The 12,342-nt window shown below is 36.2% G+C and overlaps 1 long non-coding RNA gene across 1 annotated transcript; it reads right to left on the bottom strand.

The window, feature by feature from the left end:
• Window positions 1-4,201: 4,201 nt before the first annotated feature.
• LOC145736971 (uncharacterized) lies at window positions 4,202-11,918 on the bottom strand. The gene is made up of 2 exons (XR_014180157.1): window positions 9,860-11,918; window positions 4,202-7,588 (listed from the first exon to the last, which is right to left on the bottom strand). It is a non-coding gene; the product is annotated as an uncharacterized LOC145736971 (long non-coding RNA).
• Between the last annotated feature and the right edge of the window lie 424 nt (window positions 11,919-12,342).

Here is a 12,342-nt window from a genome sequence, read left to right on the forward strand (position 1 = left end):
ATGGCTTGGTCACTTCGCGTTTGAATAACTTTGGAGAACGGACTAATTAACTTGATCTTTTCCCGAGGAGAGTCGACATTTCGACTTCTCGGGTCAGCTGGTCGCACTACCGTTGATCGGTTCACACTTATCCTATACTGCTAAAATCGGCGTATTTTATACCCGATTGATCGGCTGACGCAATTTGTTATTGTCGCTTGTTTTTCACATTTCTGCAAAGTAGGTGGTGGTGACTCATCACCGATACGGTGCACTCGGTGCATGACACATTCGGTGCATCGTGATGCGACCTTGCCTCGTGCGCTTAATATTTCGCAATACTCGAATACTTTTATGTTTCTTAAGTTAATCAGTCCATCTTTCCAATTAACGGATTTTCCATTCGTGACATATGCCTCCGCCCCAGAAAAACTGGTCCCCAGTTTTATATGAACAATAATAAAAACTTTAAACAATAGAAAAAACATATCGTTAACATAAATTCAAAAATTACATGTGTTCATACCAAGGTATTATGATAAATGGTTAGTAGGTTTACATATGTGAGTATTTCATAGTACTCAGTTAAGTTACAATCATTTCTTAATAATAAGTTAGTACTTTCTCCTGCAATTATACATAAACAATATCATGCACTTTTAATCTATTCGGTTCCGGCACTGGCAGAACAAAAAATATTGCAACACTGAGAAAAGTTTAATAGAGGCTTAGTCCTATGAGCCAAACTTCGCATTTCACATCACTGAACACCATTGTGATCACTGTTCCATAAATGTTTGTGGTGTGAGTCGATTATTGAATCGATGATTCGGCTTGCTTGGACCTCCGTATCAACGTACAGGCCCATCGGGAGTTCCAACAACAATAATGGCTCATCATAGTGTCACGAAGGATAATAAATCAAATTTATTACTTGAACGAAAACATTAAAAAATGTTTATATTACTTGAGCGGAAACATTAAAATTGTGGAATGCGGTCGGAGTGCAACTGCAATTAAGATGCATTTGCTGAATTGCGAAATAATGTGGAATGTTTTCCAAGTACCGATGGTCGAAGGTCGTCACGAGTTGTCGGCTAGACGAGGCCAGGTCTGGGAGTTTTGATTGGTGGAATCAGTGTGTGGAATGCTATAAAAAAGAGGTTGCACCCTAGAGAGGAGTTCAGTTCAATTCAATCAGTTCATTCCAATCAATCCAGTTTTGCTGTGCACCACGTCGGAGAAGGCAGTACCTAGCCAGAAGACTCCGCTCACGCCACAGAATGTAGTCGTCCTGAATTCTGCAACCCGCACCGGGTTTACAAATTAATTAAATAGTAAACCATCTCTTAAACTATAATAAATCGCGAGTGCCAAACCCTCCACGAAGCTGCCCTCATAATTGTTTAACAAATGTAAGTACAGATTTGTTATTGTAATATTTTGTGCATGTAAAAGGTATTGTTTAAAGTGTTACTTTGGGAATTATGTTGAAGGTTTTATTCCGATTCACCAAGTTGATAAACCAACCATTTTGTCAATTAGTTTTAACTATTATTTAGTTATTAAATTATATTTTTCTACCAAGTGGTTTGATTCTACCTCTGAAACAAGATCTCGGTAAAGGCGTTTATTAAAGTAATAAACGCACGTCTCGTTTAACTTGTTGGGCCAAAAGGGCTTTTACAATTTAAACGTGACATTTGGTGGAGGCGCCGGGTAATTTTATTTGCCTTATCTTCCATTCCAACTCTAACCGAAGGAGTTCCCACCCTAACGGGACTGTCCTCTGTATCAACTGCAGGGTCTTCCCAACCTGAATGGGTGACTATCCTGGAAGGAAAAGAATCATCTTCTGATTTACCTGAGGTTGATCTAGAAGACGTGGAGTCTGCTTATAAGTTGTTGATATCTTATGCCAAGAACAACAATCTTGGGGGTAAGTTAATCAAAGAATACTCCAAAAATTCTAGCTTTGTTGACCGAGAATTATTTAATATTACCCTATATGAATATTTGAACAACGAGATATCTGAAGCCCAAGCTCTGGGAATGATAAAAGGCATACGAATGGAACGGCAGAGGGCTCAAGCTCAGACTACTAGAGACACTGAACACGCCATTCAAAAGTTCATCACAGAGCAAGAGAATTTCCTGACTCTCGCACTAGATAAGTTGAGACAATCGGGAGATAACGAACGAAATTGTGTTCATGTGCTACGTCAAACTATGGACACTCTCAACCGTCTCGAAAAACAGAAGTTAGACGCAACCCTAACTCCAAAATCAACCTCCCCGCCTTCTTCTATTTCCACAGAACCACCGGAAACAAGTATTGCATTTGGAAATCTCCAGCTCGGATGCAATGTAGGAGGTATCATTACTTCATATCAGGTGATTAAATCTCCTATTAATTTCGTTTTCTGGAAACAAGCCGGGGACTTCTTAATAGGGGTACCAAGTGACCTTCTAACTTCTATTCAAGTTGCAGAGTTCATCAAAAAATTCCGGAAAGACAACCCTAGTCATTCTGATAACAGAAAATGGGTTTTAAGCCTTCAGTAGATTTAGAAAAAAATAAAAAAATAAAAAAAAAAAAAATCAAATAGTTTGGAGAAAAAATTTAATTTTACATACTGCAGCATGCTATTAAATTAATTTTTAGATGTCTTCTAAATGGGAAGTTAAAAATAAAAGCGGATTGTGTTATTTCGATGTCGAGGTCAAGCATTCCCGATAACGACAAAAAATGTGCCGGAATGAAACTTCTATTTGTCGACAAATAATTTTAATATAAGGTTTACTTATTATGTGTAGGTACCCGCTTTAAATAAAAGCATAGTGCAGAGTTAAAGAGGATTTCGATATGTTTCTATCGTTTGAAAACGAACAGTACATAAAAAAAATCGAAGGTTATTATTTGGTTGCTTGCAAAAATCGCGACATTAGTGGAAAATAAAGTAAAGCAGACTAATTAGTTCTATTTGACGCCGCGTGCCGGTGTGACCGACTTGCTTTATTGCACTCGTCTCGTCGCATCGCCGCGAAGGTGTCGATAAGAAAACTGCTGATTGATGAATTTTAATGTTTTTTTTTTTTCTAAATGCACATGATAATTTACCTACATGGAATAACAAGTCGAAATGTAGCATTGGCTAATAATAATTAAACTTGATTTTACTATGGAAAAAAATGACAACTGATTTAAAAAGTGACCCAAGTTATTTTTTTGAATACGAATGTACCATGATACATTTGTAATAAAGTATTTCTGAGGTGATATTTAAAACATTCAACACACATACTACTCGAATGAGACGATAGGACCCACACATCATAATAATGTGATTTTATTTTTACTTTATTTCTGCTGAATTTCAACCTGTTAAATAATTTTAACCTGCTATTTAATTGAGGTGAAAAACGCTAGCTGAGCGTAATACCTTATTATGTAAGTGGCACATAGAGTTTGTTTCTTTAACCGACCCGTTGTAATGAGTTTTATGAGTACTAAAGTTTCAACTTACATGCAGTTGAACTATTTTTGGTGCATCTGTACGAAGATGTCCAGCTCAAGATTCATGATTAAATAAAATAATTACTGAATTGCCAATGAAAAAATATTGGTATCTTTTATAAAGGAGTAATTTAAATACTCAAGAATTCAACAGGAAAAACAGTATAATTCAATGTTGGTAGGAGTATTAGCTCTCAAAGTAGTTGTTTCTGATTTTTCCCTTCTCAGTTGAGAAGTTTCTGATACAGAGAGGTCTGTACATGTTGAGAGATATTTGTTTTAGTGCCACACAGCAATACTGTTTGCTGTTTTCAATGTTAGGGCGGTGCATGATTTTTTCTCAAAGAACAAACCATAAGCATTTTTGAATGCGAAAACTAATAGCAGGCTGAAATAATTGAATGATGAAACCTTATACATACGTTTATTAAGTTTTGAAAATTGAGTCTTTGAAGCAAATTGATACTAGACTTCTTTAAACTCGGATATAAAAAGGTCCATATAAAGTAGCAAATTTGTCAATATTTTCAGGCAACGGAGATTCCTATTCCTGACAGCAACCGGTTATACGTTATCCTGGAAGTTTGCGTATTAGTTGCTTTAATCGTTTACCTTAATTCCGTTTATAGGATCGTCTCATTACGATGTACAATAAGTTGTACAAATTTCTAGCAGACTGACTACGACTACTTTTTGAAACAAATATTGAACTGCTGAATAATTCAAAGTTACAAGTTACAAGCCCGATAAAGTCAAAATGCTCATAATTAAGTTATAAAAATGATTTACTTTTATTTGCTTAAATGAATTATCCTACAGTAGGATATATTTTGTTTTTTTTGATTAGATAATTCTTTTCTTATGCCGCAGGCAGATGGTGATCACTTTGTTATTTAAGTCATCGCGGTACGAACGTTCACAAAAACTGCGTATGGATAAATATCATTGTAATTTCATTTTGACATGCAAATTTTTAGCATATGAGAATAATTATTAAGAAAAATTGCCATTGTTATTATAAAAGTGAAGAAGTGTACACTTGAGTTTTATATCGTGATTTTTCATTGTATGAGTAAATCGATTGATTGAAGACTTTATGAAACAAAGCTGGGCTAAATACTTATTGAACATTGACAAATAAAGACTGGATTGCACGGTCAAAATGTCAACAGACTACTTATTACCTATGCTGGTTTTTATACTATTTGGAAAATAGTAAGACAGATACATGGTATATTTTGAATTATACCACACGAAATAAAAAGTTACACACAAAAATACATCAGCTCTTGGACTAAAGCAAAAGCGAACATCGCTGCTTATCGTCCGGCTGATAATCCGAATGATGACAAACTTTAGCCTTGATTCCGCTTAGTAAGGCAAAGTGAAACTAAGACGGACAATGCAAATTTGTGGTAATGCAATAATCAGAGTTTATTTTTTATTAAAAATAAACCAAGCCAGAAATGATTTAAGTTAATCATTTAATACTTGCGTTTGCATACTAATAACATATTTTTATTTTTACAGAAATCAATGAGGGAAAAGTATTTGATTGAGGACATTACATCCAATTTTTGATAAAAAAAATCTTCTCCAAAAGGATTTGAAGTTAATTAGAAACGGTTAATGTTTCTGTATTTTTTGAAACAGGCAAATACGTTCTACTTTCCATAACATGAAAACTAGAGCGTCTAGAGCGAGTCGTTTATATTTACGGAGTTCAAACTTTTTAGTTTCAGGACCGGATTCCCGATTATTTTTACATGTCAATTAACTTTATAAAGTAATACGCAAGATTGCATGCAAATTAGAATTTTAATATAAGTATATTAGGCCTTAATGAACACATATTAACCTTTGTTCTTGTTTTCATTATATGTAAACAAACCATGCACTTGAGGGAGCCATAAGGAGCCAATGTACTAAGTGACGCTGTGCAAAGCCAGTATTGGAAGACCAATAAAGATGACACTTAACCTTATCACCAACGTCAACCACGTGATGTTAATGAAACTTAAGCAGGAAGGACTATGAAATTGACATTGCTAGACTTCAACTACTGTACTATTTGGTGACCAATGAGGGACAAAGTCATGGACAGGGCAATTTATGATTGTGACAAACATTTTTGTGCGAACAATGGCGCAATACAAATCGCAAAATCAAAACTGCGTATATTGAAGTATATGGTGCGTAGTTAAGCGCTCCCCAAGATTTCAAATGTGTTATGTTAATTTAAGGGTTAGTTTAATGATTAGGATTACTATAATTTTTAGGTACGACGAAGCGATGACGGAAAATGGAGAAAGTAAGCTTTTCAGAAAATATATGAAAAAGAAAATTAAAATTAAAATCAAAATTTTCTCTTACTCCATTTTTCTAATAATATTATAATGAGATGAATTTTATATAAGGCTAGCGATAACTAGATTAATAATTAGCATTGTCAAATGTAGGAGTTACCTCTCTTAGTTTAAACTGGAGGACCAGTTTCATGGAGGAGGGGCAAATGTCACGAAGGATAATAAATCAAATTTATTACTTGAACGAAAACATTAAAAAATGTTTATATTACTTGAGCGGAAACATTAAAATTGTGGAATGCGGTCGGAGTGCAACTGCAATTAAGATGCATTTGCTGAATTGCGAAATAATGTGGAATGTTTTCCAAGTACCGATGGTCGAAGGTCGTCACGAGTTGTCGGCTAGACGAGGCCAGGTCTGGGAGTTTTGATTGGTGGAATCAGTGTGTGGAATGCTATAAAAAAGAGGTTGCACCCTAGAGAGGAGTTCAGTTCAATTCAATCAGTTCATTCCAATCAATCCAGTTTTGCTGTGCACCACGTCGGAGAAGGCAGTACCTAGCCAGAAGACTCCGCTCACGCCACAGAATGTAGTCGTCCTGAATTCTGCAACCCGCACCGGGTTTACAAATTAATTAAATAGTAAACCATCTCTTAAACTATAATAAATCGCGAGTGCCAAACCCTCCACGAAGCTGCCCTCATAATTGTTTAACAAATGTAAGTACAGATTTGTTATTGTAATATTTTGTGCATGTAAAAGGTATTGTTTAAAGTGTTACTTTGGGAATTATGTTGAAGGTTTTATTCCGATTCACCAAGTTGATAAACCAACCATTTTGTCAATTAGTTTTAACTATTATTTAGTTATTAAATTATATTTTTCTACCAAGTGGTTTGATTCTACCTCTGAAACAAGATCTCGGTAAAGGCGTTTATTAAAGTAATAAACGCACGTCTCGTTTAACTTGTTGGCACAATTTAAACGTGACAATAGTTCGCCTCTTTCTTACATAGCCCTCAGTGTTACATGAAATATAAGACAAAAGGTTAGTATGTGCTACTTAAGGCTTAATATGCAATATTATGTCTTATAACAAAATTAATTTTAGCATCATTTGTAACCGTTATTCATTTGTTAGTATGTACGATCCATTTTCCATTAAAAAATAAAAAATGGAACGTGTGAAATTCATTTTCCAAATGCTGTAAAGCAAGGAATCCCGTGTATGCACCGCGTGATCAAAATTAGTCATGTAAGCAACGTCGAACTTTTATGTTAGTAGCTCGTTATCAACCAACAAGATTGTCGGGGCGTCGTGTCAGGAATATTCGCCTCTTCAGCGAAACATTTTTTATCACACCTATTAGTTCATGGCGCTAAAAAATAATTGGATTAATTTCATGACTTATACTCGCCATTTGGGGATAATATGACATCATACATTCCAAAAATTTTTTTTATTATATACTTTTTTTTATATATCATCCACTTGTGTATATCACGTCTGTATCAACATATGCATATATATATATAGCCATTAAAATACAAAACAATAATAAGGTAACATAAATTAAATTGTAGACCTCATAGCTGCTGATAAGTAGCATATGGCCCCATGTCGTCAAACGGTTCTAATTGCGCGATAAACGGCTGTGTTACCGCGTGTCTAAGAACTTCTTCAGTTTGTTGCTGAATAATGGGCCCCCCTTCTTGCACCTGCGCCAGGTTTTCCGGATTCGGGCATAGTGCCGGATTGCGGTCGACCTGACTTCAAGTAGTAGTCTAAAAACAAGTAATAAAAGATTATGTAGCCGGTCCTTTCACTCTTTGTATTTTGCACTTTTACCATATATAATTAAACAGTTAAAGTTCCCAAAATGTTTTATTAAGTCTACAAGAGCTACTCTGCAAAAGGTTATGGGCCCAGGTAGCCAAGTGAAGGTTTGAAAGTCGAAAAAGTGAAAAAGAAAACGGGGCACACGAGTTGTTCTTTTTGAGGTTACGATAGTACACCAGGGATGAGCTCCAGTATCGATATCTAGAACAATAACTTCTGTCGATAACTGCTTGTGTACCGAATAAAAAATAAGTCCCGATTATTTTTAATTTTTCGGTTTTTTTTGTCGGGAACACGTCGTAAAAATTGTGTGGCGATTGTAAGGACTAACGCGGTGTAACGACTTGTTAAGTTTTTCAATCAGCCATGGATCAAAAAGAAGGATTTATCGTAAAGTTGAATGGGGGATTGGGACAATTGGAATGTTTGGAAGTTCCTGATGATAATAGTGCTAAAGTCCAAGGGATTATATGGAATTGTGTCAGGAGAACAAGGAAGGCCACACACTAACACAGATGAATGGGATAAAAAAGATGCAAAAGCCCAGGAGGTTTTAGTAACAAGGCTGGACGAAAATCCGGTAAATCACATTCTATCATGTACTACTTCTTCAGAAATGTGGAGCAAACTAATAGCAATTTATGAACATAAGTCGGAAGTATCAGTACACTTGCTTCAACAAAAGTTTTTTAATTTAAAGTACAATGTCTCAAGTATTGCTGATTTTATTTCACAATTAGAAGATTTAAAAACCCAACTCAAGCATCTTGGTGAAGAGCTTAGTGATAAAATGATTGTCACTAAAATTCTAATGTCTCTTCCTGATAACATGAAGTATTTCGTTTCGGCATGGGAATCAACTCCTGCTGAACAACAAACCCTCAACCATCTAACATCACGGTTACTAGTGGAAGAAGTCAGGAATAAGAAAGGTCAGCAAAATGATTTTGAAGTGAAAGTAGATGCAAGAGTAGATATTAAATGCTTTGCATGCAACAAGCCTGGACATTTAAAAAAAGACTGTTTTTATGCTCGTCCGGGAAATTCAAGGACTCATAATGCACATGGCAGATTTAATAGTAGATCTGCACAATTAAAATGTGGCTACTGTCATAAAAATGATCATACTGCTCAAAATTGTTGGAATAAACATGGACGACCATCACATAGAGGTGACGAAAGTGGCAATGCCTTCGTAAGTTTGCTGGAATTGGAAAACCAACCACAGGCGTTTACTTTAATCGCTGAATCCAAGCTAAATGGTTGTGATTGGTGTTTAGACAGTGGTGCGTCAGATCACATGACTCATGATGTTAACAATTTTGCATTTTTAGACTATTCAGCTAACAGGACAGTTAAAATTGGTGATGGTTCACTCATTAACGTTATGGGTGTTGGACTGATAGTCTTAGAGGCTTGGAATGGCAGTTGTTGGATGAGAACAGAATTGACAGACGTCTTGTATGTACCACAGCTGAAGATAAACCTATTCTCAGTAAGTAAAGCTTTAGATAAGGGTATGTTGATGAAATCTTCAAAAGAAAAGTGTAAAATTGTTGATAGTAAAAATTGTACTAGAGCCATAGCCATGCGGAGCGGTAAACTGTTTAAAATGTTATTTAGATCTAAAAAGGATGTTCAAACTGTTAATTCTAATGTTGCTTATGTAGTTGAAAGCGTCAATAGTTGGCACTGTAAAATGGCCCATGTGAATTTTCAGCATGTCCAGCAGGTTTTAAAGCAAAATAACATAAAGTTCAAGGATGATGCCACTACATGTAATGATTGTTTAATCCAAATATTGACGTGACATTAAGAATAAAGGAAGTGCATGATTTCTATGAAGCTCCAGTTGACAAGCGTGTCCAAAATATTACTGGAGTTGTTAATCAACGCGATAAGGATTGGTGGTTATGGAATCGTGCTGTACGACACCATGAATCAATAGTGTTTTGTAATTTCCATTATGTTCTTGAGATAAGATCTATAAATTTAATTATGAATATTGTCACGTTTAATTTATGAGCCCTTCTGGGTTCACCAATTAAACTGACTCACGACGTTAAACGTCGCGCCGGGATCTCAGTTTTAGGGATGAAATCAAACGCTGAGTTTTTCTCATACAACACTTAAATCTATTAAATATAGTATACACAAATGGATGCACAATACGGTTGTAAACATACAAAAAGTTGACAATTAACAATTGTACTTACATAGTCATAAGCTAAGGACTTAGCTTTTCCTGGCGATGGCTTGGTCACTTCGCGTTTGAATAACTTTGGAGAACGGACTAATTAACTTGATCTTTTCCCGAGGAGAGTCGACATTTCGACTTCTCGGGTCAGCTGGTCGCACTACCGTTGATCGGTTCACACTTATCCTATACTGCTAAAATCGGCGTATTTTATACCCGATTGATCGGCTGACGCAATTTGTTATTGTCGCTTGTTTTTCACATTTCTGCAAAGTAGGTGGTGGTGACTCATCACCGATACGGTGCACTCGGTGCATGACACATTCGGTGCATCGTGATGCGACCTTGCCTCGTGCGCTTAATATTTCGCAATACTCGAATACTTTTATGTTTCTTAAGTTAATCAGTCCATCTTTCCAATTAACGGATTTTCCATTCGTGACATATGCCTCCGCCCCAGAAAAACTGGTCCCCAGTTTTATATGAACAATAATAAAAACTTTAAACAATAGAAAAAACATATCGTTAACATAAATTCAAAAATTACATGTGTTCATACCAAGGTATTATGATAAATGGTTAGTAGGTTTACATATGTGAGTATTTCATAGTACTCAGTTAAGTTACAATCATTTCTTAATAATAAGTTAGTACTTTCTCCTGCAATTATACATAAACAATATCATGCACTTTTAATCTATTCGGTTCCGGCACTGGCAGAACAAAAAATATTGCAACACTGAGAAAAGTTTAATAGAGGCTTAGTCCTATGAGCCAAACTTCGCATTTCACATCACTGAACACCATTGTGATCACTGTTCCATAAATGTTTGTGGTGTGAGTCGATTATTGAATCGATGATTCGGCTTGCTTGGACCTCCGTATCAACGTACAGGCCCATCGGGAGTTCCAACAACAATAATGGCTCATCATAGTGTCACGAAGGATAATAAATCAAATTTATTACTTGAACGAAAACATTAAAAAATGTTTATATTACTTGAGCGGAAACATTAAAATTGTGGAATGCGGTCGGAGTGCAACTGCAATTAAGATGCATTTGCTGAATTGCGAAATAATGTGGAATGTTTTCCAAGTACCGATGGTCGAAGGTCGTCACGAGTTGTCGGCTAGACGAGGCCAGGTCTGGGAGTTTTGATTGGTGGAATCAGTGTGTGGAATGCTATAAAAAAGAGGTTGCACCCTAGAGAGGAGTTCAGTTCAATTCAATCAGTTCATTCCAATCAATCCAGTTTTGCTGTGCACCACGTCGGAGAAGGCAGTACCTAGCCAGAAGACTCCGCTCACGCCACAGAATGTAGTCGTCCTGAATTCTGCAACCCGCACCGGGTTTACAAATTAATTAAATAGTAAACCATCTCTTAAACTATAATAAATCGCGAGTGCCAAACCCTCCACGAAGCTGCCCTCATAATTGTTTAACAAATGTAAGTACAGATTTGTTATTGTAATATTTTGTGCATGTAAAAGGTATTGTTTAAAGTGTTACTTTGGGAATTATGTTGAAGGTTTTATTCCGATTCACCAAGTTGATAAACCAACCATTTTGTCAATTAGTTTTAACTATTATTTAGTTATTAAATTATATTTTTCTACCAAGTGGTTTGATTCTACCTCTGAAACAAGATCTCGGTAAAGGCGTTTATTAAAGTAATAAACGCACGTCTCGTTTAACTTGTTGGGCCAAAAGGGCTTTTACAATTTAAACGTGACATTTGGTGGAGGCGCCGGGTAATTTTATTTGCCTTATCTTCCATTCCAACTCTAACCGAAGGAGTTCCCACCCTAACGGGACTGTCCTCTGTATCAACTGCAGGGTCTTCCCAACCTGAATGGGTGACTGTCCTGGAAGGAAAAGAATCATCTTCTGATTTACCTGAGGTTGATCTAGAAGACGTGGAGTCTGCTTATAAGTTGTTGATATCTTATGCCAAGAACAACAATCTTGGGGGTAAGTTAATCAAAGAATACTCCAAAAATTCTAGCTTTGTTGACCGAGGATTATTTAATATTACCCTATATGAATATTTGAACAACGAGATATCTGAAGCCCAAGCTCTGGGAATGATAAAAGGCATATGAATGGAACGGCAGAGGGCTCAAGCTCAGACTACTAGAGACACTGAACACGCCATTCAAAAGTTCATCACAGAGCAAGAGAATTTCCTGACTCTCGCACTAGATAAGTTGAGACAATCGGGAGATAACGAACGAAATTGTGTTCATGTGCTACGTCAAACTATGGACACTCTCAACCGTCTCGAAAAACAGAAGTTAGACGCAACCCTAACTCCAAAATCAACCTCCCCGCCTTCTTCTATTTCCACAGAACCACCGGAAACAAGTATTGCATTTGGAAATCTCCAGCTCGGATGCAATGTAGGAGGTATCATTACTTCATATCAGGTGATTAAATCTCCTATTAATTTCGTTTTCTGGAAACAAGCCGGGGACTTCTTAATAGGGGTACCAAGTGACCTT

The sequence above is a fragment of the Ips typographus genome, linkage group LG13 (assembly GCF_016097725.1).
Source record: "Ips typographus isolate SLU linkage group LG13, UJ_Ityp_2.0, whole genome shotgun sequence".
Taxonomy (NCBI): domain Eukaryota; kingdom Metazoa; phylum Arthropoda; class Insecta; order Coleoptera; family Curculionidae; genus Ips; species Ips typographus.